The sequence below is a fragment of the Prionailurus viverrinus genome, chromosome C2 (genome assembly GCF_022837055.1).
Source record: "Prionailurus viverrinus isolate Anna chromosome C2, UM_Priviv_1.0, whole genome shotgun sequence".
Lineage (NCBI taxonomy): Eukaryota > Metazoa > Chordata > Mammalia > Carnivora > Felidae > Prionailurus > Prionailurus viverrinus.
Genome location: NC_062569.1, coordinates 109735005 through 109762773, shown reverse-complemented (window position 1 = coordinate 109762773; position 27769 = coordinate 109735005). Strand labels below are relative to the sequence as shown.

Here is a 27769-nt window from a genome sequence, read left to right as displayed (position 1 = left end):
TAATGGGAAGGATCCTGGGTCCTCCTTTTGGAACATGTCCATGGTCCTGGTCTCATCTCCCCTTGAAATGTAAACACATTACCTCTGGAGACATAAAGCTCTCTGGAGTTCTTGTTATTTTTTCAGTCCTAAATTACCTTGTAAAGATAGTGTTTTAGCCTAGCTGCCAAATTTCAGTAAAATGTTCTCAGAAGACCATAAGTTTGCAGCAATGAAAGAATTTTCTCCACAGCTGCACAAGAGGGTTATGGGATGGAGTGCCTGATGAGTTCCTCTAGATTGAGCTGTCAGCTGTGACCTCTCTGAGGAGGTGATCTAAGCTGCAATCTGAAAGGCAAGAAGGAGTCAGTGTGTGAAAATCTGTGAAAAAGTAACATCTGGCATAGAGATCTTAAGGTAAGAATGAGCTTGGAATGTTTCATTAACCAATGGAAAGCCAGTGTGGCTAAAATGTCATGAGGAAGGTGAGAGGACATGCAGTCAGAGCAGTTCCAGGTTTCCCAGAATGTGGAAGTTATTTGTGTTTTTTTCTAAGGGTAATGGGAAGCTGTGGAAAGGCTTTTAAGTGAGGAGGAAGCTATTGCAATAGTCTAGGTTTAAAAAAAAAAACCCTAGTTGTATAGATGTGATAGTTAGAAGTAGATGTAGAGAGAAGTGGGTATTATACTTATTTGATAATTTATTATTCTCCCGTTTAATAAATGTATCGGGTGCCTACTACATGCTATATAGACATGAGCAAGTTTCTGGGGACATGTGCTTGAATGTTTGAAATGATCTCTCTCTTCCTGAAATTTATGATGCAGTGAAGGAGAGAAGATTGTGTTTGGGATTGTAGGGGATGCCATGGAAACAAGGAGGAGCAGCTAAACCAGATGGGGCTGAAGTACATACATAAAGGAAGTCTGAGACTGAAGGTTGTATTCAACTGTGTCACAGAAGGCAGTTAAAATGTTATCTTATCTTATCTTATCTTATCTTATCTTATCTTATCTTATCTCAGGACTGTTATGGTAACATGAGGATACTGAGGTCCAGACTCCCCCTGGCTTTCAGCATTGTCATCCTTAATGCAAGGCTGTTCTCATATTTACAACAGATTGTCTTTCTAGACATCACTTTTCAATCCTAGGAAGGAAGAAAGGGAAAAAGCAAAGAGCAAAAGATGTGTTGAATGGGTTTGCCCATTTTTTTTCATGAAGACAGTAACACTCTGAAAAGCCCAATACTTAACTGCCATTTATACAATATATTCTTTCCCCAGAACCGCATCTCAAGCCCCTCTCTGATTTGTGGGACTGTGGAAAGCTAAGTATTTTTAAGCCAAAACATTACCCACAAAATTAATTTGCATTCTATTAGAAGGGGAGATGGAGTGAATAGATATTAGGAAGGCAATTAAAAACAACTGGCACAGGGATGACTTCTGTAGAAAGTGAGAGCTAAGATTTGCGAGAAAGGAAAATTCTCAGAAGGCCATTGAGAGATTTACAGGAAAGAAAAAATTCCTATCACTTTTTCTTCTCAAATGTTTCTTAGAAGCAGTGATAAGAAACAGTATAAAAAAGAACGTGTTCTTCATTTTCTACAAAGTTGCTGTTGAAGATACTGTTCATATTTTACTCAGTGCTCCTTTATCGAGGCTTAAACTACATTCATCTTTGACTGTTTGACTCTTATCCTTTGAAATTTTCATAATAGCTTTGTTATATCTATTCCTCTTACTTATAATATCCCTTAAGTCAGTTTAGAAGTAGTTGGAAACGACCTATTGTAGCCATGACTGAAAATAAACAAATGTAATAATATAGCAAGCTTCAGGAAAAAAAAATGTGATCTTTAGAAGATTTTCTAAACTAAGTATCTAGTACAATAGACCTTGTGGTCAGTCCTCATTGAACAAAATAAATGGCTATTGATAAAAACAGACCCACATGTATCCCTGGCCAGAATATTACCCTTTTAATAAAGGAGTTACACACTATAAAATTAATTAAAAAATAGGCTTAAACTATCAAAGATATTAATTTTATTCCTTAATTTCAGATTACATGGAGTATTTGCTTCCTGATCCTTCTTAATCTCTCTAGCCTGCATTTCTGAAAACTTGGGGAAGGCATACAAGCTTTGAAAAGACGGAAGATTTCTTAGCATAAATATCAGTAAAACAACTCTTTCCTACAGGATTTTGATGTCTCACTGAAGTAGCAATTAAAACTGGACTCTTTTGAAGTTGTTTATTCTAAGAATGCACCTTCTTGATTTTAAGGTGAGAGCTCAACTGTGGGTCCAAGTCAAATACATTTTTCACAAATAACCTTGCATGATCATGTAGTTCAAATGTGGTTATTCAGCAGCCCCTGCTTCTGAGAGCACAGAATATGCTGGATGATAGTTAGGACCAGAAATCTCTACCAAGATGGCCCTAGGCATGGTTTACACAAACCTGAAAGCATTGATTGGACTTTGCACAATTTATTCTTAGGAAATTATTATATCTGTATAAAAGTCATTTTCCAGATGACTGATTATGTTTGTAAAAGCAATAGTTTTAATGATTTTGCTCCTGTTTGATAATTTCAAGTTTGATAATTTGGAGAGTCTTCCATTCAATGTGAGTTCTGTTTCCTTTTTCTTCTTGATTATATATTGATCTGATTGGATATGAGTATGTGGAGCCATTGTTGCAATATGGCTTTTGGCATTTATAGATTGGACATTTATAGGTACATTACCACCCTAAGAACATTTTACTTTTTATATTCAGATAATGAGTAAATATTTGCTTCTAGTGGAGTTTAGTATTAGTATTGGGCAAATACATGCAAATTCATCTAATTTTCTTTCTCTTTTACTCTACAGACTATTATTGCAATTACAGTAATTTTTATCTCACATTTTGCATTTTAATTTGAAATTTAGAACATCACAGAAAAGTTGTTTTCAAAAAATGAAGAGATGCTCAAAAATGTTTATATGCTTTTAATGTAACAGATTGCTAACTACTCCAATATTTCATACACACACACACACACACACACACACACACACACACACACACACACACAATCATTACATCACTCACCTAGTTTCTAAAGCCTGTTAGGCTCCTGACGGTACAAATGAAGTAATCTTTCAGCAACTTAACACTGGACTGCAGAAATGGTGAAATCAGGAAGCCACTTAGAGTTTAATCCCCTCTCTGTTAAGAATTCTTTTGGAGGAACACAGGAGTTGCTGTTTGGCACCTACAAGTGCATAGGAAACCTGTTGAGTGGAAAATGGCCCAAGTACCTAAGTCCTGAATGGATTCCTTGTTTGTGAAAGGCTTACTACACATGCCTGTGTTCAGAAAAAGGGTAGGGGGGATGGGAAGGGTGGTCAGATGAGAATACCAATATATTTCTGTCATATTTTAAAATGTAATAACAGTCACCTTCCAAAATATTTATCGGGCAAAATGGAAAATTGTTTGACCTAATAACTGTTTATATAAAGGTTAACAAATGCTTCAGGAAATAATTTTTAAAGGACACCAGATAGTAAGAAATAATTGTCTGTTTGCAAAATACTTTTTTAGTTTTCTTAATATACCCATCTATGTTTGTTGTGGGGAAGCAATAAAGTGGCTTTCAAATAATGCAAAATGGTTGCAAAAGTTTATTTTATATAAACAAAATATTTAACTGTAGGATGAAAAGATAGGAGCTGGAAGCAAATTGGATTCTGCTTCTCCAAACCTGAGCATATGTAAAAGAAAGCCTTTGCCCAGCAGAATTAGCAGATGGTCTAAATCCCCTTGGAGTACATGGGCTCAGTTCAACACTGATTTGGGATTATTCATTCAAAGTCCTTGGTCTTCTGGAACTTTAATAAGGTAGGTAAGAATAAACCATGTCATTCAATTTGAGCATTGTAATTTGTCTAGTATGACTCAGAGAGTTAGTAAGGTAGCTTTTATGCTTGGGGGGGAAAAAAAACAACCAGTAACAATGCTCCAACATGCATGTTGACTATGATTGGTGTAGACCATTTCCTTAGAAAATCAACTAACTTTTACATTGTTCTGACTTCAAAAACTAACCTTGATGAAGCAAATATGATTCTATCTTCTGTATTTGAGGCAAAGATAGGCAGACAGTGAATACATGGGATATCAGAATCAGGCCTTCAAAAGAATCATTCAGCCAGGAATAATGAATTGACTCTAAGAAGATAAGGCTTATTGTGAATAAATATAAATTTCGTCATTTTGGGCAGAGACAAATAAAAACTGAAAAGAAAAAAAAATCTGTAAAGTTGTTAAGTAGGGCATATGGAATTTAGCAGAAACAGCAGCTTGCTGTATTAGTCAGAGTTCTGCAAAGAAACAGAACCAATAGCATACAACTCTCTCCCTCTGCCTCCCCCTTTCCCTCTATCTCTGTCATCTATCACCTCATTTCTCTCCATCATTTTCTGTCTACATACTCTTATGACTATATTTAATGTTGGTTACATAGAGAGGAGTTAGATGCATTTTTTAAAAATGATGATGATGATGAAGAAAAATTGATTAATATTGTGCCATTCAGGAAGAAATTCAGAGAGTGAATAATATTCCATAGACATTGCATTTTCATCCATAACATGTTTCTTTTTTTAATTTAATTTAATTTAATTTAATTTAATTTAATTTAATTTTATTTTATTTTATTGAGAGAGAGAGAGCTCACACACAAGTAATGGAGGGGCAGAGTGAGAGAGAAAATTTTAAGCAGGCTCCATGCTCAACACAGAGCCTGATGTAGGGCTTGATCCCAAGACCCTGGGATCATGACCTGAGCTGAAATCAAGAGACAGACACTCCTCTGACTGAGCCACCCATACACCACCATAGCATATGTTTCTATAGGTCAAAGCCACAGGTTTGAAAAACTAAATAATATTTTGTTCTTTGTCTCTATTCTCAGTTTTGTTAGAATAATGCTACTGAATACCTTCCTGAATGTGTCAAAAAGTAGTGGTGATGTTATGACCTATCCACTTTGATGTGATTATAGTAAAACTAATATCAAGATGGTACATCTGAACTTAGTATATTCCCCCTTCAAGATGTACTTTATTATATGATAAAAATATATAAATTAAACCATGATGTTGTTTCTCATGGTTATTTAGTATAATGAATGTATAAACGGGTGCACAAAATTCACTCTGTGACTCAGACAAATGTGACTACCAGCTAATTGGGCAGTACTATCTAAAAAGAACAAGATCAGAGTGCCTGGGTACAGTCAGTTAAGTGTCCTACTCTTGATTTCAGCTCAGGTCATGATCTCATGGTTGTGAGATCAAGCCTGGCATTGGGCTCTGTGCTGGGCTCCATGCTGGACTTGGAACCCACTTAAGATTCTCTTTCTCCCTCCCCCCCTCTCTCTCCCCCTACCTCTCTCTCTCAAAAAAAAAAAAACAACACCAAAAAACCCAAAAAACAAAACAAAAAAAACCCAACCAAACAACAACAACAACAACAACAACAGCAACAACAACAAAAACCCACAAAGAATAAATACATATTAAACAAAATCTTAGCAGGAAACTATCTCATTTTTTTCTAATAAGAAAATACCACTGATGTTTCAGACTTCTAGACAAAGTGGCAAACTGGTAGCTCCAAAGTGTAATCCAGTCCAAATATGTGAAAATGATTTAGAAACATGAGGCAGCATGCAAAAGTCAGGTGGTTGCAAATAATATCCTTGATCTGCTCTTTTCTTGAAAAACTTGAATTTCTCACAATGTTGTAGAATGTATTCCTGGTTGGCAACAATCTCCTGAAAATGTGTAACCATTTTTGCCTTTAGGCAAGCTTTGTGCTCTCCAATTGATTCCTTCCTGCCACTATGTGCCTATGCCCATTCACCAGGGGGCTCACATCACTTAACTTAAATTATCTTCCAGTCTTTGTAGTCCTTGAAGTTTTGTTTCCTGTTCTTTAAAAGAGATGATGGCCAATTTAACCAAAGAGTTCATGACAAACTCCCACCATTCTGGAATGCGTATTGAAACTACTGTGGAATCCTAGGTTTCTAGCTTAGAAAGGTCTTAGATTTTTTTTTTTTTTTTTTTTTGGTTTTAAAAGGAATGGGCCTGCCTTATTATGACAATAGAGATATGATTAGAATAATTTTCCTACCATTATCCAGTTTGTGGCTTTCAACAAAGATTTGCTGGAAATATGAACCACAATTTCAGTGCTTTTATTGGCAAATAGGGCCATACTGGTGAACTGATACAGTAATTGCACTTCTGTAGACCTCAGTACTCCAATTTACAATTGTTTTAAATTTAATGCTTTTGATTAGGTATTTCCAGAAATGAGAGTGCTTAAGTAATCCAAGAAACAAGGAAATGCCTTATAAATGTAGGGATGATTTAAAAGCTTTCTTGAAAGTATTCAATATCAGATACCTAGTAAAGCTAGTTCCTGGAATTGATCATCTGTAAATAAATAACTAGCAAGAAATTGTAGTACTATAAATACTGTAATCACCATGAATTCTTCATTGAAAGCATCTAGAATATATCAGTAAATCTTTCATATAGGGGCATTTCTAGAAATACCTGAAAAAACAGAGGTTTTAAGTATCATGTGATATAAGAGCAACAATCTATCAGTATTTCCACCGATGGTCTTAAAGTAATATATTCAAATTCCTTTAATAACATTTTCCCCTTTTGTGGTGCAACAATGCCTACCATACAATGACATATAAACCTTATTGCCACTTGCTAACTTAACAACTAACAGTTTATGCTGATCAAGAGGTAAGGCTAATTTATTCAGGTTTTAGACTCTTGAGATTAGAAATATTTGGTAAAATTATCTGTTGAACTGGGAAATCAATTGCACTTATGTATGAAGCTTGTGTGGACCCTCTTTCAAGTGCGGCTAAATCTGCTTTTATAATTTGTCTACAATTCAGTGTGGACTGAAATCCCACTAGGACATAGGGCCAGTTTATTTGTGTATAAGAGTACACGGTTTACAACTCATTTTATAAGTACCTGAAAAACCTTTGGCTCCTACAACTCAGCTCTGCAGTGAGAAGCCCATGGGAGTAGAGCTACAAGATGCCCACCTGACAGTAGAAAAATGAACAGTAAATTGGTTGGAGAATCTACAATACCAAAAACTACTTTCTGGCTTCTGCATTAATTGATTATATCAATCAAAGTAAAAACTTAACATATATACATTTATGAGTTCCTTTATATCATTGAGTTTGGGTCCATTTTATTATTTTTTTATTATTTTTTTAAACAAATTTTTTATTCGCTTTTAATTTTGACTTTCTTAGCTTTCCTTCAAGAAATCCTTACTGAGAACCTATTTTTTTAATGTTTATTTATTTTTGAGACAGAGAGAGACACAGCATAAGCAGGGAAGGGGCAGAGAGAGAGGGAGACACAGAATGTGAAGCAGGCTCCAGGCTCTGAGCTGTCAGCAGAGAGCCTGACGCGGGGTTCGAACTCACGAACTGTGAGATCGTGACCTGAGCCGAAGTCGGAGGCTTAACTGACTGAGCCGCCCAGGCGCCCCAGAGTTTGGGTCCATTTTAAAACAAAAAGGAATCCTGAAAAAAAAAAATCTGAGGCTAAACATTCGGATGGTAAAAATTTCTTCAAGCATAGAGGTATAAAGTTCTTATATTTACTTTATAATACAATTCTTTAGTGTGAAGCTAGAACTTTGCTTTAATAGAATACTATGATATAACTGGGTCTTCTTTATCTTTTCCTGTTACCTTGAAAGAAGCATATTTCCCCACTTACAAGTTATAAGAAAGAGTTACAGACATTTTCTGTAATCCTTCACCTTCTTTGCTCATTTATTTATTCAAAATGTATTATTGAGTACCACTGATATACTAGGCGTTCATTCTCCTGGGTATGAGGCAAACATTAGGGAACAAAGAGAATCCACAACAGGGATTACATTCAGGTATACATCAGGAGGGAGAAGACCTGTAAGTAAGTTAATAATAATGCTCGAAAAGGGTAAGTGCTTTACAGCTGGATGAGATGGAATCATCTGGGAAGCAAGTGTGCATATCGAGGTGAAGAGGGCAAAGACTGAACCCGGGGAGAAATTCCATCACGGAGAGATAACTTTGTGGGAGACAGTGGAAATCAACCTTTATCCCTTGCCCGTGACACAAACTTATGGTCAGTGTCAACTTCATCATTCCAGGTTTGACTCTAGTAACAAAAAACCAAAATCTCACCATTATATAGTGAAAAGACACTTATACTGAATGATAGAGAGGCCGGAACTCTCCTGTAAGCAAGATCCTGGCATACTGACTAATTAACTATGTTTTATTATAGCTCCATGAGACAGGGAGGCCTTTTTACTTTCATTTTCTAGCCTGAGCCGTTTAGTCATTGAGGGTTTAGTTAAAAGACTTTTAAAGGAAGTTGGGAGTGAGCCATGTAGTTTGAGGGAATAGTTGGTTACTGGTCAGGGTGCCTTTGCAGTCTGAATTCAACCTTCTCTAGGAACTAAAGGGCATTCATTGGTTGCCTTTCCTCTGATTATGAAACATTAAGTAAATCCTTTTTTTGGACAGGATAACTGCTCAGATTTCCACTTCTGGTGCTATCAAATACTGATGAATATTTTATATAGCTGAAATTATTCCCTGATATAAGCATATGCTGCATGTACAACTAATCAAATATTCAGCCAAGTCGCATAGCTTGTACGACAAGAAATCCCCTAATAAAGGGCTCAGAGTTTTCAGCAAACTGGTAAAATTCTCTCTTAGAAGCTAGTGGAACGTGTGACATTACTGTTCACTACATTTTAATGGAAAAATAATAACAAATAATGTCAGTTACTTTATCTCAACTGTTTTATCTTTTCCTTGCTGAAAGCCTCTAATGGAATTACTGTCTTTTTAGCTAACCAACTTATAGAGAATGTGGGTAGTGGTTTCAATATTTATGAAATGCTCATTTTCTCATAGGGTAGAGGCTACTGGTTTTTTTCTGTAAATGACAGAATTTATTAATTGATGCTTGAGCCTGTTGCATGTTCACTTTAACTTTCAAGAAGGTAAAGAACACGGCAGACACATATTCAAAGCAAAACCTGAAACATCGCTTGAAAACATCTAGCTCAAAAACTTCATTATAGAGGAAAACACCCTCTGCACAGCAAAGAAAAGCTTCAGTTCCTGTCAGTATAATTAGGAAGCCCTGAAAGAGATTTCTTAGGATCATTTTTATGTTTTTAATAAGAGTTCTTAACCAAAAGAATATATAGGGAAATTTATATTAATGGTATTCAAAAAATTGGTAGATTCATGTATCTCATATTTACTCATGAGTAGAATAGAATTATAAGTTTATGGAGCTGACACTTCTCTGAAAAACATGAACCTGATTTGTTTGGTATAAAAAGCACCAACTCTCTCTCAACACTAAACAGGACATAGAAGGCGATGTGAATAGCCTCCAGCTATTACTTTTTAGTAGTTATGTTAGCTTTAAGTTCACTTACCATTTAGGGAAAGAACTTGGTTCAGGGAATGGACTAGAAATCTTGAAAGGCTGAACTCTTAGATTTTAATCTCAGTTCACAGTAGCCATAGGCAACTAGCCTCTGTCACAGAACATAAATGTTGTTAAAGTATCTTGAGCCAATTGAATAAGATAAAATTTTATAAAGATATATGCCAGGGTATTACTGATAAAGCAATGTGCTTTTTCAGGATAGCCATTATTATTAAACAGCTGGCGGAGTAATATAAATCCACACAATGGGCTTCAATCTGCCACATGGTCATCCCTAAGCACAGTAGTACATAAAGTAAAGCTTTGCTTTGGTCAGAATATCTTGAAAAGCTTTCCATGGTGCCTGAATCCCAGATTCCCACTTTCCTTTCCAATGAGAAATCAGAATAGTTACTGGGGTGGAAGGCTTAGATGACGTCCAACTGGGTCCAAAGGCTCCAAAGGCTGGTGGGCTGTGTTGTTTGGAGGCCCCTAAACAAAAGCAAGGATTATGAAGCGGGTTCAGTGTCTAACTCCTTTACAATTGGGTCCTGTTGGGTTTTTTGCATTGACAGCCTCTTAGTCATTATTATCCCAATCAAACCAGTTTTCACGATGATATTCCATATCCCATTTTCATCGCTACATGAAATGTAGTATTGAAAGGGCCGGGCATCTTTCACAGAGCATAACAGGACATTGATAACTGTGCAGATTGACTCCCAATGCAATCTCGGGCCTTGTTTCTTACTTTATGATCTTTTTTTTTTTTTTTTCTGGACCAGCAGGCTTTCCCTCATCAGGCTGACGATGGCTCACTTCACACATAACCACTCAAGACTTCTGTGCAGCATAAAATAGAAGATCAAAAGCAGGTAGGAGAAGAGGAATAAAGGAATGAATTGAAAATTGAAAGGGATGTAGTTGGAAGGAAACAAAGGTTTATAAAAGATGAGCTCAAGTTTCATGTTGGTGATGATTAGTCTTGCAAAACCTTCTGAGACCATGGAAGCATTTGCTTGTCGAAAATCCAGGTTTTCTCTCTCTCTCTCTTTTTAAAGGCTTTTCATAATGAGCAACTCTTTTCTCATTTGAAGGGTTGAATCTTTTTTGAAAGAGTTTGGTAACACCAGGCATTTGAACACTCAGTCACATGCAGCAGAACCAGGCACATGGAGAACAGCTGATTCCACAAAACCAAGGGCTTGGGTAAGTGCCTGGCGCTGAAGCCACCTAAAGTGACTGCAAATGCTGTGTTTTTTGTAAGCACAGGAAATTCATTTTAATTTAATAATCTTTTATGATGTAAGGCGATCTCTGGTAAAACTCTTCTGGTAGTGTGGTTCCATTGATGGGTAGGGGTTGGGCTGGGGAGTATCTTAAATATCGCAAAAGGAAACGAAAAACATCTTCCCATATTTGAGGGAAGAAAGCTATAAAGAAAATTTTACGTTGTGAACTGCAGTGTCATCCCGAACATTTGGGTTGGATTTGGAGAAAGGACTTAATCTTTTGGCAGCTTATTCAATTTTGAAGTTAGAGCCTGAGGTCAAAAGTTGTACATGATTTGCTACACCATTGTATATCAAGCTGCAATTCCATCCGCTGTCCCCTGCCAGTCGGCCACAGTCCACAGATGTTCCATTAATGAGTATCAGGATCCCATCCTACCAGAAAATCTGGTTGAATATGGGTGGCATCATCTCTAATTACGAAGACGATATTATTGAAAATAATTATAGTTTGATTTTCTTTTAAATAAGAATAATTTTAATAATGAGCCTAGTATTATTAGAATTGACATGGGATCTCATGTAACCTGGGAGCTATCATGGCGATTCCCATTTCTTGGGTACCTCTAAGTCTCCTTCCATTCTAAGATTGCCTTTGGTAAAACCAGTTGTTTTTGATGTTAGAGAGAAGACCTTACTTCTTAGGTTCATGTATTTGAGATAATAATCTTTTTGGTTCTCAGGAGTATGACATTATTTGTTTTGCTACTGTGAATTGGCTTCTTACAATTCATTTTACGGGCCAAAGAAAAACAATCTAAACTGTCAGTTTAAATAACTTTGGTAGCAATAGCAAAGAGGTTGAATTTAGTTAAAAGTTTAGTATTTCTTTAATACATAATAGAATATTTCTTTATTTCATTTTTCAGTCAGTAGCTTTATCTTATGAGACACATATCAGAGCTATTATTTGAACACTGTTCCTAGTTACACAGTTTTTAATGTTCCTCAGTGATTTTTTTAAGTTTTTCTTTACAGAGTATTATAATACTTGGCTAAATATAAAAATCTATAAATATGCTGTATGTACTTTCATTTTAGGCATTTTTAGCAATGTCCTCAAAATAAAATATAGTAATGGTTATTGTTAATAGCCACATAATGTAATAACCAGATCATGCTAGATATCATCACAAATTCTACATTCCTTTCAAGACATTTAAAGCTCCCCCCCGCTTTTAAGAACGCCTATGATAATGATCCAGAGGATATTAAAAAATCAGAATTTTCTGCTAGGAAATCTTATTTCAAAGGTAACTTTTGAACCATGAGCAGATGCTCAGACTGTAATCTATTTAGTTATGGCATCAAACAGTGAATTACTGAAGATTATGTTTTTGTAGCTTTTTCAATAGCTTGCATAGCATTAAGATCATTAGTAGAGGATGATAATCTTTTGTATCATTTAAACACCTATTAGCAATGTTTGCCTTCAAGGAATTCAATTTTTTGGTTAATTTACCAAATCTGTGCTCTTTTTTTCTTCTGTATTTAAGCTGGAATCTAAACTGGGTCAAGACCATAAATTAAGCTTGATCTGGTTTGCCGTGTTTTGCTTCCATTACAAAATGTTGTAACTAAAAACCAGGCATAACAGCTTTTTCAAGACATGATAAAGTAAACGTTAGACTGACCTTTATAGATTCAGAGTCATGGCTGATTGTTACTAAGTATCTAAGTTGATTTTGAGTGGGGAATTACAGGAATTCCAAACTCTCAAGGCTTCAGTGATGTGGCAAAGAAAGGTACACCTCAAAAAAGTAAATGATCGACTTGACCAGTTTGGTAATACTTTGCCAAATATGGAATGAATGTCATGGGAAGTGTTTTATTAATAATGACCAGTGGTTTTTACCAGGGCTTGCAGAAAAATGTATTAATGAAAAAAATAATAAAATGATATTGGTTGAAAGGAATCTCCTGAGAAATGTATTGTGTCTTGTCCCCCAGACATATGTATTGTGTTATGTAGAGTCATACAGTAATGTTTAAAGCAGGGTTGGCAAGGCCCACAAAGTAAATATGTTTAGTCTTTGTGGGTCTTTGTCAGGACCACTTAAAGCTGCCATTGTAGCTCAAAAGCAGCCCCAGAAAATATGTATACAAAGGAGTGTAGCTATGTTCCAATAACATTTCATTAGTAGACACTGAAATAAGAATGTCACATAATGTTCCCTTTTCATGAAATATTATGTTTTATTACTCTTTTTCAAGCATTAAAATATGTGAAAACTGCCTTTGTTCATGGTCCATACAAAAGTAGGTGTTGGGTAGAATTAAGCCTGCAGGCCATAGGTCACTGACCCCTTGTTTAAAGTGTTAATTTTCTAGAACTCACAATAAGGTATAATGGTACACTAAGAAATCTAAAAAAACAAAATTACATGCCTGGATTTTTACGGATTTTTAAAACATAACAAGAACGTTTAGAAACTATTATAGTGCCAAACCTTGAAGAAAAATAAAAAGCTGTTAAGCCTTAAGAACAGCAAAATTAAGTTATATTAATATGGCAATTTTGTTATTTCTATTGCTATGTATGTGAAAGTTCCAGATGCTAAAGACAAAAGATACTTTTTTAGCTTGTTAAAAGGTGGTGGAAGTTAAATGAAAACATTAATAGCTTTATTTGTTTATAAAGTTCAGATTGTCTGTAAAATGATGTTAATTTCAAATTTTCACTAAGACTATAGTCTTTTAATATGAAACTGCATCACTAGAAAGAGTAAGAAAAATGAAGACTGCTTAGTATCATATGTTAGAATTTAAAGTATATTTGCTTAAAAATGCTTAACTAATAAGTAATCAGAGCTCATATAACTATACTGTCTCTCAGTTGAACATACCATCATTAACCCACTGAATATAAACCTGTAAATTACATGAATAGTGCTTTCAAATTAACCCATTTTTTAGATAAGTTATAATTTGAAATTAGAAAGAACTATGGCTAACTTTCTATTTCAAATGTAATTTATCATAATTTGGATATAAGAAGTTAAAATAATTGAATAATAAAAAACTACTAATCTTTTAGAGACTTAAAATCATTACCATAGGATATATACGTTTTAAAAACTTATGTGTATTTGTGTGTAATGCACATTTGTGCTCATACATGCGAATTCTGGCACAGCAATTCTATTTAGAAACTTATTTTGAATAAGTATTTGAAATTAAAGTAATATATTTCTGGTTTCTAAAAATTCCTTGCTTTCTCAATTCTATCGTAGGAATGTGTGCCATCAATGTTAATGGAATGAAAAGGAGACTTAGCAAGGGATTGTATTAAGTTTGATGCTTTTTAGTTTATAAAAGCTGAAAAAAATATTTACAGGGCATTAAAAAGTGCTAGCTGAACATTTTTTTAAAAAAGTGAAACAATTACTTAAAGCTATTTTGAGAACATTCATTTAAAAAATGAATATTTTTTAAAAAACTGAATCAATTAACTAATTCAAGTAATTTTTAATCCAAGAGTTTTATATATGTGGATATATTCTTAGACCTCAATCTCATTTTATTTTGTTTTAAAATCATATAAAAATAAATATAAATTACCTCTAGTAGTGGGTGGGTTTAAAGATTTTAATTTAATTAATGTTAGTTGAAATTGAAAATTTTCATTAATGATATAATCTTTAAAAATTAAAGCATTATCCTGATCAGGACTAGATGTTGGTATACTTGATTTTCTACATTTTGGTAGTATGGTGTTGTCCCTTTTATATCACAAATATGATAGTAATTTATTTAACAAACATTTCTTGAGAATCTACAGTGGACATGGCACTTTGTTAGATCCTAAGTACAAAGGTGAGCATAATACTCTTGCTTTTATGAAGCTTACAGGTTTACTAGGGGAAAACAAAGATGTACATCTAGGACATCTGGGGTAATTTTGAACCTCCTCTCCCACAGAGACATTTGGCAGTATCTGGAGATATTTTTGGGTGTCATGACTTGAGTGGGAGTACTCCTGGCATGGAGTGAGAAGAAGCCAGGGATACTGTTACACATTGTACAATGTTGTTAAAACATCCTATAAAAAACAATGATCTAGTCTAAAATGTCAACAGTGTTGACGCTGATAAGCCTTGACTTCAACGTAGTACATTTTTAGAACTGCTATTATACAATGGCACAGAGACTCTGGCAGAAACAGAATAGGAAATGGTCAACGCTACAAGCAGAAAGTGTTGTCTTGTTAGAGGAATATCTGAAAGAAGAGCTATATGTGAACGAACTCTAAAAAAGTTGATTGGAGAGATGTTCCTGTGGAGTTGGGAAGAGGAGCTTTGCAGACTGAGACAGCAAAATGAGCAAAAGAATGAATGTGTGTGTGAAATAACTTCTCATCTTTGGGAATGATAGGTGTAGAGTGGGTAGAATGGGTATTGGAGAAGAGAGATCTGAGGTTGGGCAGGTAAGTAGCAGTCTTATCTCAGAAGTTTTTTCTTTCTTTTGTTTTGCTACATCATAGAGTTGGGTTTTCCCCTGAAAGGTGTTGAAGATGATGAAGGGTTTCAAGAAAGGACATCACATGGTCGGGCAGTCTATTTGTAGGTTTTATCAGCTGTGGTGTCAAGTGTCATGATTATTTAAGGAAACACATAATACTACATCATTTGATCAGAGAAGAGCCATAGGAAGAAAATGTCTCCCAGTGGGAAAAAAGGATCCCTACTTTTTTTCCTATAAATGTTTTGCTTCTGATTGTATACTTTTCACTTTATTGGTCAGAACCACATGAAAGCAATAAAAACTCAACCTACTTTAATTTATGTAGTTTTGTAAATGTATTCTGTTGCTGACTGGCTGAGTCCCACAGGCCTAAGCAACCATGTTGTGGTATTAGGTAGCATTGTCCTTTCTTAGAGGTTCTGTTTTCAAATTTCTGTTATGGAGCCATGATGAATTACAAAAAAAAAAAAAGAATCTGCTTACTATTAAAAAAAAAAAGACAACTATAAATGAAATCTCAACTATAGCAAGACCTTGTTCTTTTATCTCAGTGGTTCTCAACTCTGGATGCCCCGTAGAATAAGTGGGGGGAGAGATTTGGGTATCTGTATTTCTTAAAACTCCTCAGGTTAACTAGGAAATATTAACTTCACATTTTTATTTGGGTTTTTAATTTCTTTTTAAATTTTCTCCAATAAATGTATCTTCTTATATCTTTTAAAGATTAAAATGAATTTTAATTGTTTTGGGCATACAACAGCTTTTAAAAAGTGGCTTTCTAGGGGCGCCTGGGTGGCGCAGTCGGTTAAGCGTCCGACTTCAGCCAGGTCACGATCTCGCGGTCCGTGAGTTCGAGCCCCGCATCGGGCTCTGGGCTGATGGCTCAGAGCCTGGACCCTGTTTCCGATTCTGTGTCTCCCTCTCTCTCTGCCCCTCCCCCGTTCATGCTCTGTCTCTCTCTGTCCCAAAAATAAATAAACGTTGAAAAAAAAAAAGTGGCTTTCTGACAGTGATACAGAACAAGAGGAAACTAGTGTATGATTTCTTACATGAAATTCACAGGTTGGATGAGTCTCACTCAGGTAGCTAGTTAACTAGAGAGAACTAGGGATTTGAACATGGAATTTTGAACAGTGATATTTATGCTTTCCAGTGGTCTTATTTTGTACTGCCTAGCTCTCTTATTGTTTGATCAAGGTGACTAATAAGCATGGTGCAGTGAAAGAAAGGCTAGGAGTTTGATTTTCCTAGCTATAGATCAGACCTCTCATCCTAGACAGCTGCCTTAAAAATGTGGGGTGTTATTGCTAAAATGCTACAGGAGATTGTACTGTGTTCCTGTGATTGTACCAACAGAATTCATCCTTGCAAAAAAGTAACTAAAAATGCCAGTCCTAATCCTTCATTAACTCAATAAAAGCTACTAATTCCCTGATCTGTGCAAGGAGATGACATTTTTTTTCATCCATCAGGAAACAGAAAGGAAAAGAAGGTTCAGTTCTCATTCCCTAAGGATTATTTATAACATTGTGCCAATGGGCAAAGGAGAAAACACTGTCGTCTATGAGTTGTCTTCTCTACAGCTTCTGGAATATTTTTTTTGCATTTCTCTTCTTTTCATCAAAGCATTCCCTCTGTGGAAAAATTTCTTCTATATACTCATTGTCTTCTAGTTTCCTTCCTAATTTTCTCCTTCAATTCACAAACTTTCTTAACCAAGTATCTATTGCCTCTACTTCCTTAATATATATTTATAACAAACATCCTCCTAAGACATAAACAAATAAATAGTCAATCCCACTCTACAATCCTACTTCAAGTCCTTACTCAGAGCATGGGAAATACATTTTTTCTCAACATCGTTTTGTGGGTACCTCATTCTGGGAATGACATTTTACCTTAGCTTGCTTCTTCTGTGTGAAGCCAATCAATGTTTGTAGGTAGGGACATTCAGCCCATGGGGACCATGTTGCTACCTTGTTCTAAACCAGTGAGTTTCAAACTTTCCAATATAACTCACAGTCAGATATTTACATTGTAATCTAGCATACACTCATCCAAACATACATACATACATACATACATACATACATACATAGTTTGTACATACAAATTTTATAAAAATATTCTATTTGACTCTATTCCATTATTTTCCATCCTATACTATCCCAAACTATTCTATTTCATGAGAAATGTTGTTCTTGACCCACTAAACTAATATCCTAGTACAATAATTATTTAAAAAGATTCTTCTCATCTAAACCCATGATTTTCAACAAGGTCTGAGAAGTGTAGAGATAGTTTGAAACCTCTCACGAGGTGTACAGGTAGTTTGAAAACAAAGCTGTTTTTGTTGTTCAATGAAGACTTGTCTTTAGTGAAGAGGATTATCTTATTTAGATTTTCAAATATCACATGTAGGAGATAATGAGACTGTTTCAAAGACGTCATTTCTATTCTTCTCATTTATAGTTTATCCTTTTTGTGGGTCATCCAAGAATAACTAAATACTTATTGCCATTCATTTGGCAATTAATTATGTATTGCTGGGTGACATCTTTTGTGTAAATCTTTGGGTCAGAGACATTTTTGTCATGATGAGCCTCAGTTTTCAAACTGTTCTTGTTGGAATATTTACCACAATAGTAAAAAATAAACTCTCCTAAAGAAGTGGGATCTCCATGTCTGAAGGATTTGGGTTAAATTTTCCAAAGGCCCTGATTTACAGTTATGATACAACATTATCCATAATCTTATCCACCATAATATATCCAACTGCTTACCTCCTTCTTTCTGTTCACCTGCTTCCCTCTCACTTACTGATGAAGATCCACTGTAAGGGCCTTACCTACTATGGCCTGCAGCTATCTCTACAGCTCTCTTGGGGCTTCAGATCCCAGACACAAGTTTTGGTTTATGAGACAGAAGCTGAAATGTTGTAACTAGAGTTATAGCTTATATTCCTAGCACTGGCTATTGCAAGGGCTATGATTTTGTTTGAATTATTTTCATCTCATTGAAGATACAAAAGCTCATAAGTTCACTTCTTAGAAGTGATAACTATCCTCCCTTTCAGAACTTTCATTCTTCAATGTCTTGACATCATTGACTTTGATCCTATAAATAAATTAGGCTTATTTCTGCCTCTTTCCTGTAATGCTACTAGAAAAAGGATAAAATATTTTTTCAAAGGTTCTGTAACCTAGGTATAATTATTTAGTCACTTAGATTGTTCTTATTTTATAGATAACAAGAAAGTCCAAGAGAGGTAAAGTGGGTTACCTAAGGTACCACAGTTAGAATAAGTGAGCTGTAGCTCACTTGATTTTGTTTTTATTATAAATTTCAAAAACATAAGAGATCAAAATAATAGCATAAATTAATGTTTTGCCCTAGTTTCCACATACACACACACACCCCCTTTTTCTTGATGTCATTAAATTTTTTTAAAGTTTATTTATTTTTGAAAGAGAGAGAGAGAGTGTGAGCAGGGGAGGGTCAGAGAGAAAGGGAGACAGAATCCAAAAAAGGCTCCGGCCTATGAGCCGTCAGCACGGGGCCTGATGCAGGGCTCAAACTCACAAACCATGAGGTCTTGACCTAAGCCAAAGTCGGATGCTTAACCGACTGAGCCACCCACGTGCCCCTTTGATAAGTCATTTTAAAACAGAAATACTGCTGATACTTGAACATCAGGATTAATGGTTAATTCTTTCCTTTTAATTACTGATTTTCAGAGTAAGGATTTGATGTAATGATCACCTCCAGGGATCTATGAATGGTCTTTCTAATTTGTGATGTAGAAACAATTAATTAACATGGAGCTAACTGAAATGTTGACATATGAGGATTTAAACTTTATGTTCTTCCTGATTTCAACACTGATATTTAAGTAAAGCTTTTGTATATACATACTACTTGATCTGACTGGCTAAAACTTTTGTGGATCTGATTTTATCATGGCCAAAGGTATCATGTTTTGTGTATATAATTGTGTTGTTATCAAACATCTAACTTAGAGATATTAGAATTTATTATTTCAAGAGCTTCTTCTAGTTATCTTCTTGTGTATTATCTATAACAAGCATGCATTACCTAGGAAAACCATTTGGTCACTTGGCACAAGTTCCCACGTCTAAAAAAGGCAGCTCTTTCCTTCAAGGTACTCCTCAGAGTGATGTCATGAAGGTTAATATTACATTCCCCCAAACAGCTCAACAAATAAAAAAAAAATCATGAACGTTAATGAGAACAGGGTTGAATATGTATTTGAGGCAGAACAAAGTGCTATTATAAATTCTCAGCAGCCTAGTTTATTCTGTGATTATTGCTTCCTGAAGGTGTTTGGGACCTTTGAGAAACAAACAAAAATGTAGATGCAATGAGACATAAATAAAAGTATAAAACCAATAGCAACTTATTTATTTTTAAGTGTCATTTTAATTTTACGATTTGTTTGTAGGACAGACATGCCCAAAAGTGGAAGGGTTAATGCTTTTCCTTTATACCATTGAGATTAATTTATGAGGCCCCTTGCTGATTTTTATTTCTTATAAAACAACAAGAGGTAGATATGAGGATGTTCTAGATGCAGTGTTTGCCCCCTCATCAATTGTCGTGGAGAGAGCAAGAAGGCAGTAGTTCTCTAAAACCTTCTGATATTGTAAAGCCTAAATTCTGATAAGGGAGGAATATTTTAGAAAGAAGGTTTTGAGAAATTTATCACAATTTTCTCCTCCAGTTTTTAAAACATCATGATTTCATTGGCTCTTGATAGCGGGAAGTCATCTTAGTCATCTTCTAGTCAAACATTTCATTGCCCACATGAAGTAACTGAGAGTAAGACACATGATGTGACTTCCCCACGACCACAGACAGTTAGTAATAGAATGAGAACCAGAGCCCAGACTATGGTTATATTTAATCAGAAGTATGCTAGTGTATGCTACATAAGTGTTGCCTTATATGAATTAATAGGCAACATGGTAACAAAAATATCTCAGTGAGCCTTTAGAAGGAAGTTGTGGGTAGGCCCAGCCTATAATTTATGATAGTAAAACAATTTTCTTTTCTTAAGAGATCTTTCATTATCCCAAGGCCATAAAGATATTCTTCTAAATTAACTTCTAGAAGTTTTAATGTTGTTGATGTCATTATTGTGAAGCTTAAGTGTTTCCCCATTGACTAAAAACTTTTTGAGGGCAGAAACATATATTGAGAGGTATATATTCTGTGCATTTAGTGACATCACATCAAACTGGAATTTATCGTCCACAAATTCCACTATATAATCTTGGGGGAAAAAAAGAGAGAGAAATGCAATTAATTTAAATAGTATTTTCAGTCTTCCTATTATTCCAATCAATGAATTGATTGATTACTGTGTAAATATGAGATAGACTACATCAAACTCATATCTTTCAGTCAATCTTAGTTCCCCTGTAATTGTCTGAGGGTGAGCATTACAATATGTGGTATATGAATTTACTGTTTAAAGATGTGAATTCTATGCCTAACATGGCTTCTGAAGCAAAACAACTACTTATCTGTGTTTAGTGTGAGGCTGTTTTTTTTTTTCCTGTGTTGAATAATTGAAAAATATATTCTAAAGTGTTTAAAGATTAACATTCAATTAGAATTACAAATGACCAAACCTAGCTTTTCTTGAAGATTTTAAGTTCAAATTCTGACTTTTTATCAGTAAATTCTAGTAGACTTTATCATTTTTAACAAGTCTTTGAGGAATATTTGATTGTGTATGAAAAAGTAGTTAATTGACATTTTGAAAAGGAAATAAAATATATTAAATTTTGATCAGAGGAAGTTTAGTATGTTTGTAGGAGTTAAATTATCTCCTATAAAAATCTTAAGTATTCAACTAATGCTCAAATATAAAAAATAGATTTTAACATGTGCTCAAATTTATATTTTCTTAAATATCTCGGTAATATGTATAATCTTGGTAGCATGTCAGTTTTACATAACAAGTCTGAATTTACTCAGTTACATATCTTAAATCAGAATAAAAGGACTAACCTTAGTTAATTAAATAGGTCAAATTCTCTAACACATTAATGACAAAGAATGCCAATGTATATCAGTTCTTTTAACACAAGAAATGGTTCTCTAATTTTTTATTATTTTAAATACTTCTATTCCTAAGTATCCCTGGATTTAAGAGATACTAATCTACTTTGAAAGCAATTATCTTTTGAGCTAACATCAATTTCTTATTGGTCACAAGTTTTCACTTGGACAATGGATAGATTCTTATTTGTAACCATTATACACCGTAGCCTTATTTATTGCCTATACAAGGAATTGATAAATTAGAGATTGGTCTTATTGTTGTTATAAGCCACATAACTCATCCAGCCCATATCTCACATTTCTAGTATTCTTTGTATTCATGTTACCCATTACCCAATTTTTGTCTCTGCAACCTCTACCATACGGTTTTAATTTTAGATTAAATTTTGTTTTCCTTTCCTTGTAAAATATTTGAATGATTTATTCAGCTTTAAATATTTCTGATTTTTACAGAATCTTGCATTTTCTGTCATTATTTTGGTCTAGTAGGACCATAGAATTCTTCTGAATATAAAATGATGTCAAAGCAGTGGGATTTCTGTATTACAAGAGTCTAAAAGGATGTAACAACCCAAATACAATGCATAAACTTTTGCATTTAGTTATATTATCTGTTTCTTTTCTTTTCTTGTCTTGTCTTGTCTTGTCTTGTCTTGTCTTTTCTTTTCTTTTCTTTTTTTGATCCTGCATTGGGGGAAAAGCAGGTATAAAATACATTTTCAGTGAATTGGGAAAATCTGAATATGGAATTGATATTAAATGCTATTATAATTAATTATAATTGTATTATTTAGTAATGGTGTTGTGGTTATGTGGAAAAAGTCCTTTTTATCCTTATGAAATGTGTGTTGTAATATTAAGAACCAAAATGTCTAAAACTTAATACGAAATGGTATAAAAATCACAATCACCACAACAGTAGATGGATGGATAGATAAAATAAACCAAACATATGAGGAAAATAATATGTGATTGGAATCGAGATTTGATTGGAATCTCAAGGCTGTGTTAGATTCTGTGGTGTCGTTGGCTTCTGAGATTGTAGCCCTGATTAACACAGATATCATCTTGAAAGATAGTAATCTATTCAATTGTGAAAAGAAAAACTAGCCATGAAGAGCTTATGGATAATATGTATCTCTGTACAAGGTTTTGTACATACAATTAGTTTGTATCTTAGATACATTGAAGTGAATTTTTTGTTATTTCTCTCTAAGTGAACTTAAATCACATAGGAGACCACTATTACCAATGGCAGGAAACATCAAATCTTGCCATGTCAAGTCAACTCTGGTTTAAAATTTAGTCACTGCTGGTTTAAAATTTAGTTACTTTGGGGTTAACTATTTAGTCATAGTCAAAATTCTCCTTATCCACTTCTGACCTCCTCATGTTTCATGTGTGGAAAGGGGGCTCTAGAGACAGTGTAGTTCAGGTTTAAGAGTATGGCCTCTAGAGCTAGATTACCTGGGTTCAGATGTTATCTCTATCACTTCCTACGTGAGGGACCAAAATCAAGCTACTTAACTTAACCTCTATGTGTTTCAATGTCCTCATCTTTAAAATAGGCACAATCTCATAGGTTGCAGGGAAAACTAAAAGGTAATATTGATAAATAATATTTAATAACTATTAAATTTAAAACTATTAATTACTTTCAATAATAACTGTATAAATAATAATAATTTGTGTAAATAAAATAAATAGTAGTACTTATTATATGCGTTAACTACTTAAAAAAATTCTTAACGTTCCCACAATGGTGAAGCTATTTAGTACATTTATCATCTTGTGGTCCTAACTGGTAAGTCCATGGAGAATTCTCATCTGTTTCATTTTTAGGTATCACCAGTGCTCTTCCTGTATCCACTATAACTTATGATCTCTTTTTCTCAAAATGGTGAAAGCACAGTGCTTTATCTTCTCTCTTACCAGTGACTTGCATCCCTTCCCTTACACACATAAGCTCTTAGTCTACTGGAATTCAGAGCTTCTAGCACATTCCCCAGGTGTCTCCTGGCTTTAGGTCATCCATCTTGTTGCTATCCACCACCTACTGGCTTCCCAGCAAGATATAACACATCTCAATTTTCAATTTTCTTATCTGTCTCTCGTCAGAGGTTATAGAAGTTTTTTTTAAAGATATCTTCATGCTGGTGAGAAGACTGTATGGGAAGCTATCTTGAGCCTTCCTTTGTCTAGATCTGTCCCATCACCATTGCCACTCAATTCTGACTTCCTCATGCTGTCATGGGCACTCTGACAGACATTTCACACCAGGTTTTAAATGAAAAGCCAGACATGCCTCCCTTTTGCTTCTGGATCCCATGAATCTGCTTGGGTATCTTTATCTAAAGAGGGGAGCAGAAAGAAAACTCCACATGAGACTCTAAACACTCTTTTGCTTTCCCCACTCCTCTCCTTCATGTGGGGAAGAACATTTCATTGATGACATATCTTATCTCACATCTTCTCAGTATGTAGTACAAACTCTGTTCAGTTCTCCATGCCTGGCTCTTAAAGTTAAAGCCCAGATGTTGGAGAGCCAAAATCTCCTCTGTCTCTAGCAGCCAAGATCCATGGATTTTAATGGATATTTTCTCTACTTTGAGTTTAAAATAGGGCATTTGTCAGTCAGAATTGGGCAATATTTTCCTTTTCACAGAGATTCTATTTTCATCTTCCTCAAAGGGTAGGACAACAGAAACGATCAGAAGGAAACTCACAGAAAATATTCTATTATTCATGAATCCCACATAAAGAAGGGCAGTTTAAGGAATTTCAGGGATATTTTTGACTATATGAGGTGGCCGTGGTTCTCAACTGCTGAATAAGATGCTGTCCTCTGAATGTGTTAACAACGTTTTCCTGTCAGTATATATTGTGTTTATATAAGACCCTCTGTGATAACCAACAGAGGTTTGCTCTTGCAACGTAAAACAAGATTGCTATACTGCACATACTGCTATGTGTTTCATCTGTCATGACATCTAAGATTTGGTTGCAATGAATCTGGCCTAATCCACTGATATCTTGGTTCCTTCTCCATCCTGCTCTCATGCCAATAAGTACCTCTTCCAAATTGTTTTCATCTCAATATATGGAGCTACCATTTACCTGATTGACCAAGACACACACTTGAGAGTCATCCCTGTTTCTCTCACTTATTCTGCACCTAGCATTTAACATCAATTCCTATTACTTCCTGCTCAAAATAATATTTTAAATTTGTTTACTTTACTCCAGTCCTGGTATTATAATCCTTGCCCTCATCTCAAAGGCCTTCAATGGCTTTCCATTCCATTCAGGAAAAATCATGTACCATGGTCTCCTTGCCTTACCTTCAGACTTACTTCCTGGCCCTTTCCTCCTTGCTTGGTACCATGGACTTTCCTTCAAATTTCACAAATGTTAACTGTTTACATTTTGAGACTTGTGGTTGTGCAATGAGCTCTGTGAGGAGCTCTTTTCAGACTACATCTGCCTAAGTCAAATCAATCCTTCAACTCTTTTTTATTTATGTTTATTTATTTTTGAGAGAGAGAGAGAGAGAGAGAAAGAGAAAGAGCAGGGGAAGGGCAGAGAGACAAAGAATCCGAGGCAGGCTCCAGGCTCCAAGCTGTCAGCACAGAGCCCGACATGGGGCTCAAACCCACGAACCGTGAGATCATGACTTGAGCTGAAGTCAGACACCCAACTGACTGAGCCACCCAGGCACCCCTCAGTCTTTCAATTCTTATCAACTGTGGCACATTGCAGGAAGTCTTGGCACCTCCCATCTCACTTAGGTTCTAGCAGGCACCCTTTCCTTTTCTTTCATAATACTTATGAAATATATTTTGTAAGTATATTTTTATGTTTTCAATTATTACTTTAATGACTATCTCCCTCTCTAGTCCATAAACTCTGTGAGAGTAAGGACCATGTTTGTTTTGCTCACCACTGGATCCCAAAGGCCCTGAGTCTGAAACTTAGAAACTGCTCAATAAAAATTTGTCAAATGAATAAAAAAAAAATAAATGAATTAATTAATGGAGCAGTTTCAAATAGTGGGGTACTAATAAAAGTGCCCTTTTATTCTTGAGCACCAAGAATGCTCAAGAATAAAAGTGAATGGAAGCAAGTTACCTTTCCACTATCATTATTGGTACCCACGCAAATACTTTTGATTTTTTGGAAAATGTGTTGATATTCAGCCAGAATATGTCAGCATGGTGTCTCTTCTGATTGGCTGATTCTTGTGTCGTGCCTTTTCATCAATATTTTGTATATTATCTCTATTAAGAAAGAAACATTTGGAAATAATCATAATAATTGTCAATTATTTAATTACATGGAAATGAGCATTTAAAATAAATAATAATTTTATTATTAATTTGTTATCATACTTCATGAAACGTGAGTGGAAGTTGATATACTAACATATCTTCAAAGCTGCCTCAGGAGTATAAAATGTACACACATCTTGAAAATTAAACTGGTGAATTATTTAAAAAAGGCTTTTAGAATGACTTAGTTCAATCTGCTAGTACCCCCAAAACTAAGGTGTTAGAATAAATGTTTAAGCTAAACATTGTAGATCATTTAAATTCTATAGATTACTCAAGAAAACCCTCCACAGGAAGACAGATGAGAAAGGCAGGCAAAGGGAAATAAATGAACATTCACTTTGTGTCAGAGAAAATCAGAGCTGGTTTTTCTTTTAGGAACAGCCTCTAGCATTTATATTTTTTCATGGTATACATCAGCATCTTTAGTCATAAAATTTCTGAGTGTCTTCTTGATGGCTAAACATGTTTCCGTCTTTGAGGAATTATTCTGAAAGTACAAGTGAGTTGTATTCTTTGTTTAGCAAGACAAGGACACTCTATGTTAAAGAATGTATATGTAGATGATAATGGATATTTCTGATGAAAGTTTTATATTTTAATTTTCCTTTTAATACATACATTGCCTTTAATGTCCAAGTGGAACATGGAAATAAAGAGTACCAAGTTTCAGTCAAGACACCCCAACAGAAAACACGTTTCTTCATTAAATAATCATGGCATCCAGCACTTTAAAACTGAGGATTGTGGGGGCACATGGGTAGCTCGGTTGGTTAAGCATCAGCTCTTGAGTTTTGCTCAGGTCATGATCTCATGGTTCATGGGTTTGAGCCCCAGGTCAGGGTCTGCCCTGACAGGACAGAGCCTGCTTGGGATTCTCTCTCTGCCTGTCTCTCTCTGCCCCTCCCCACTCGTGCACATGCTCTCTGTCTTTCAAAACAAATAAATAAACTTAAAAAAATAATAAAACTGATGATTGTGGAGAGTGGACCAATATGTCCTTTTTCTAGAAGCAAGACTGTGTAACACTTTGAGACTTCACTCAGCAGGACAGTTGCCTACCTGTAAAAATTCAGTGCCTTATTGCCCCATCTCTCACCTGGGTCTTGTGGGTTTCTTGGAAGGACTTTATTCCTTTAACTTAAACTTTGATCTCTGTTAAAATACACATATTTCTTTTCCTTCCCTTTCCTGGGAACTCTAAGCTATTTCCAGTCATTTAAAGTATAATGAACACTTTCTGATCTTTTCTGAGGGGCAGGCTTGGGGTGTGTGACACAGAAGCACCAGGAATGAGGTTATGCCCCCAGTAGAAGTCAGCAAGCCTCTGCAGAGTCGGTGGCCAATAAATTTGGAGGAGGGGTGACAACGAGAGAATTAGGGAAATCATTGATGTGAAGGCCCATTTTGTATTTTTGTAAATCTGTATGATAAAATGATCAGCTTTAGTTTAGTGAAAAAAATGCATAAATCTTAGCATGATGATTAAACATTTGAAGAGATGTTTAGTTTGAATTTTTTATTTTTCTTCCCAACTAGAACAGTATCTTACAGATGGTCTATATGAAGGCAGTAAAATTAAGGAAGTATGAAACTGATAAATCATTGAACCCATTTGTTTCTGCAAAAGTTACTTCTTGAGAGTAGATAAAAGCACTTTGAACATGTTCACTTTTTCTCAGGTCACAGGGGTGCTATTTAATAAATTACTTTTCTCAGGCACTAAGGGCCACCTTTATTCATTTGAAAAGGTTAATGCAGCTGTTCAAAATGTCCAAGTTTTTCCCAGAGAATAATTTATGCACTGAAAGTCTGTTTTATTTGGGAAATGCCTAAATAGTGTAAAAAAAAACAAGTGAAGTACAAATTAAAAACAAGTAGATCTCACAGTTCATAACTAAAGTAGTTTTTTTTTAATTTATATGTATTGATTATATATCCCTGACCACCCCATTTAAAATTTCAATACTCCCATCCTGCCACCCCAGAACTTCCTATCATTCTTTTTGCTTTACTTTTCTCCAAAGTGCTTATCACAAATATACTCTGTAT

General features: G+C 35.0%; 1 protein-coding gene across 2 annotated transcripts in view; it reads left to right on the top strand.

Moving 5' to 3' along the window:
* The window catches only part of ZPLD1 (zona pellucida like domain containing 1), a 552784-nt gene that overhangs the window by 475908 nt on the left and 49107 nt on the right, over positions 1-27769 (top strand). Inside the window, exons 8-12 of one of the 2 annotated variants that reach the window (XM_047875473.1) lie at positions 233-396; positions 2047-2269; positions 3693-3877; positions 10329-10418; positions 10641-10752. The gene's annotated coding sequence lies outside the window, so the exon portion shown is untranslated. The remainder of the gene's footprint in view (positions 1-232; positions 397-2046; positions 2270-3692; positions 3878-10328; positions 10419-10640; positions 10753-27769) is intronic. The other variant, XM_047875475.1, reaches the window with a different exon arrangement.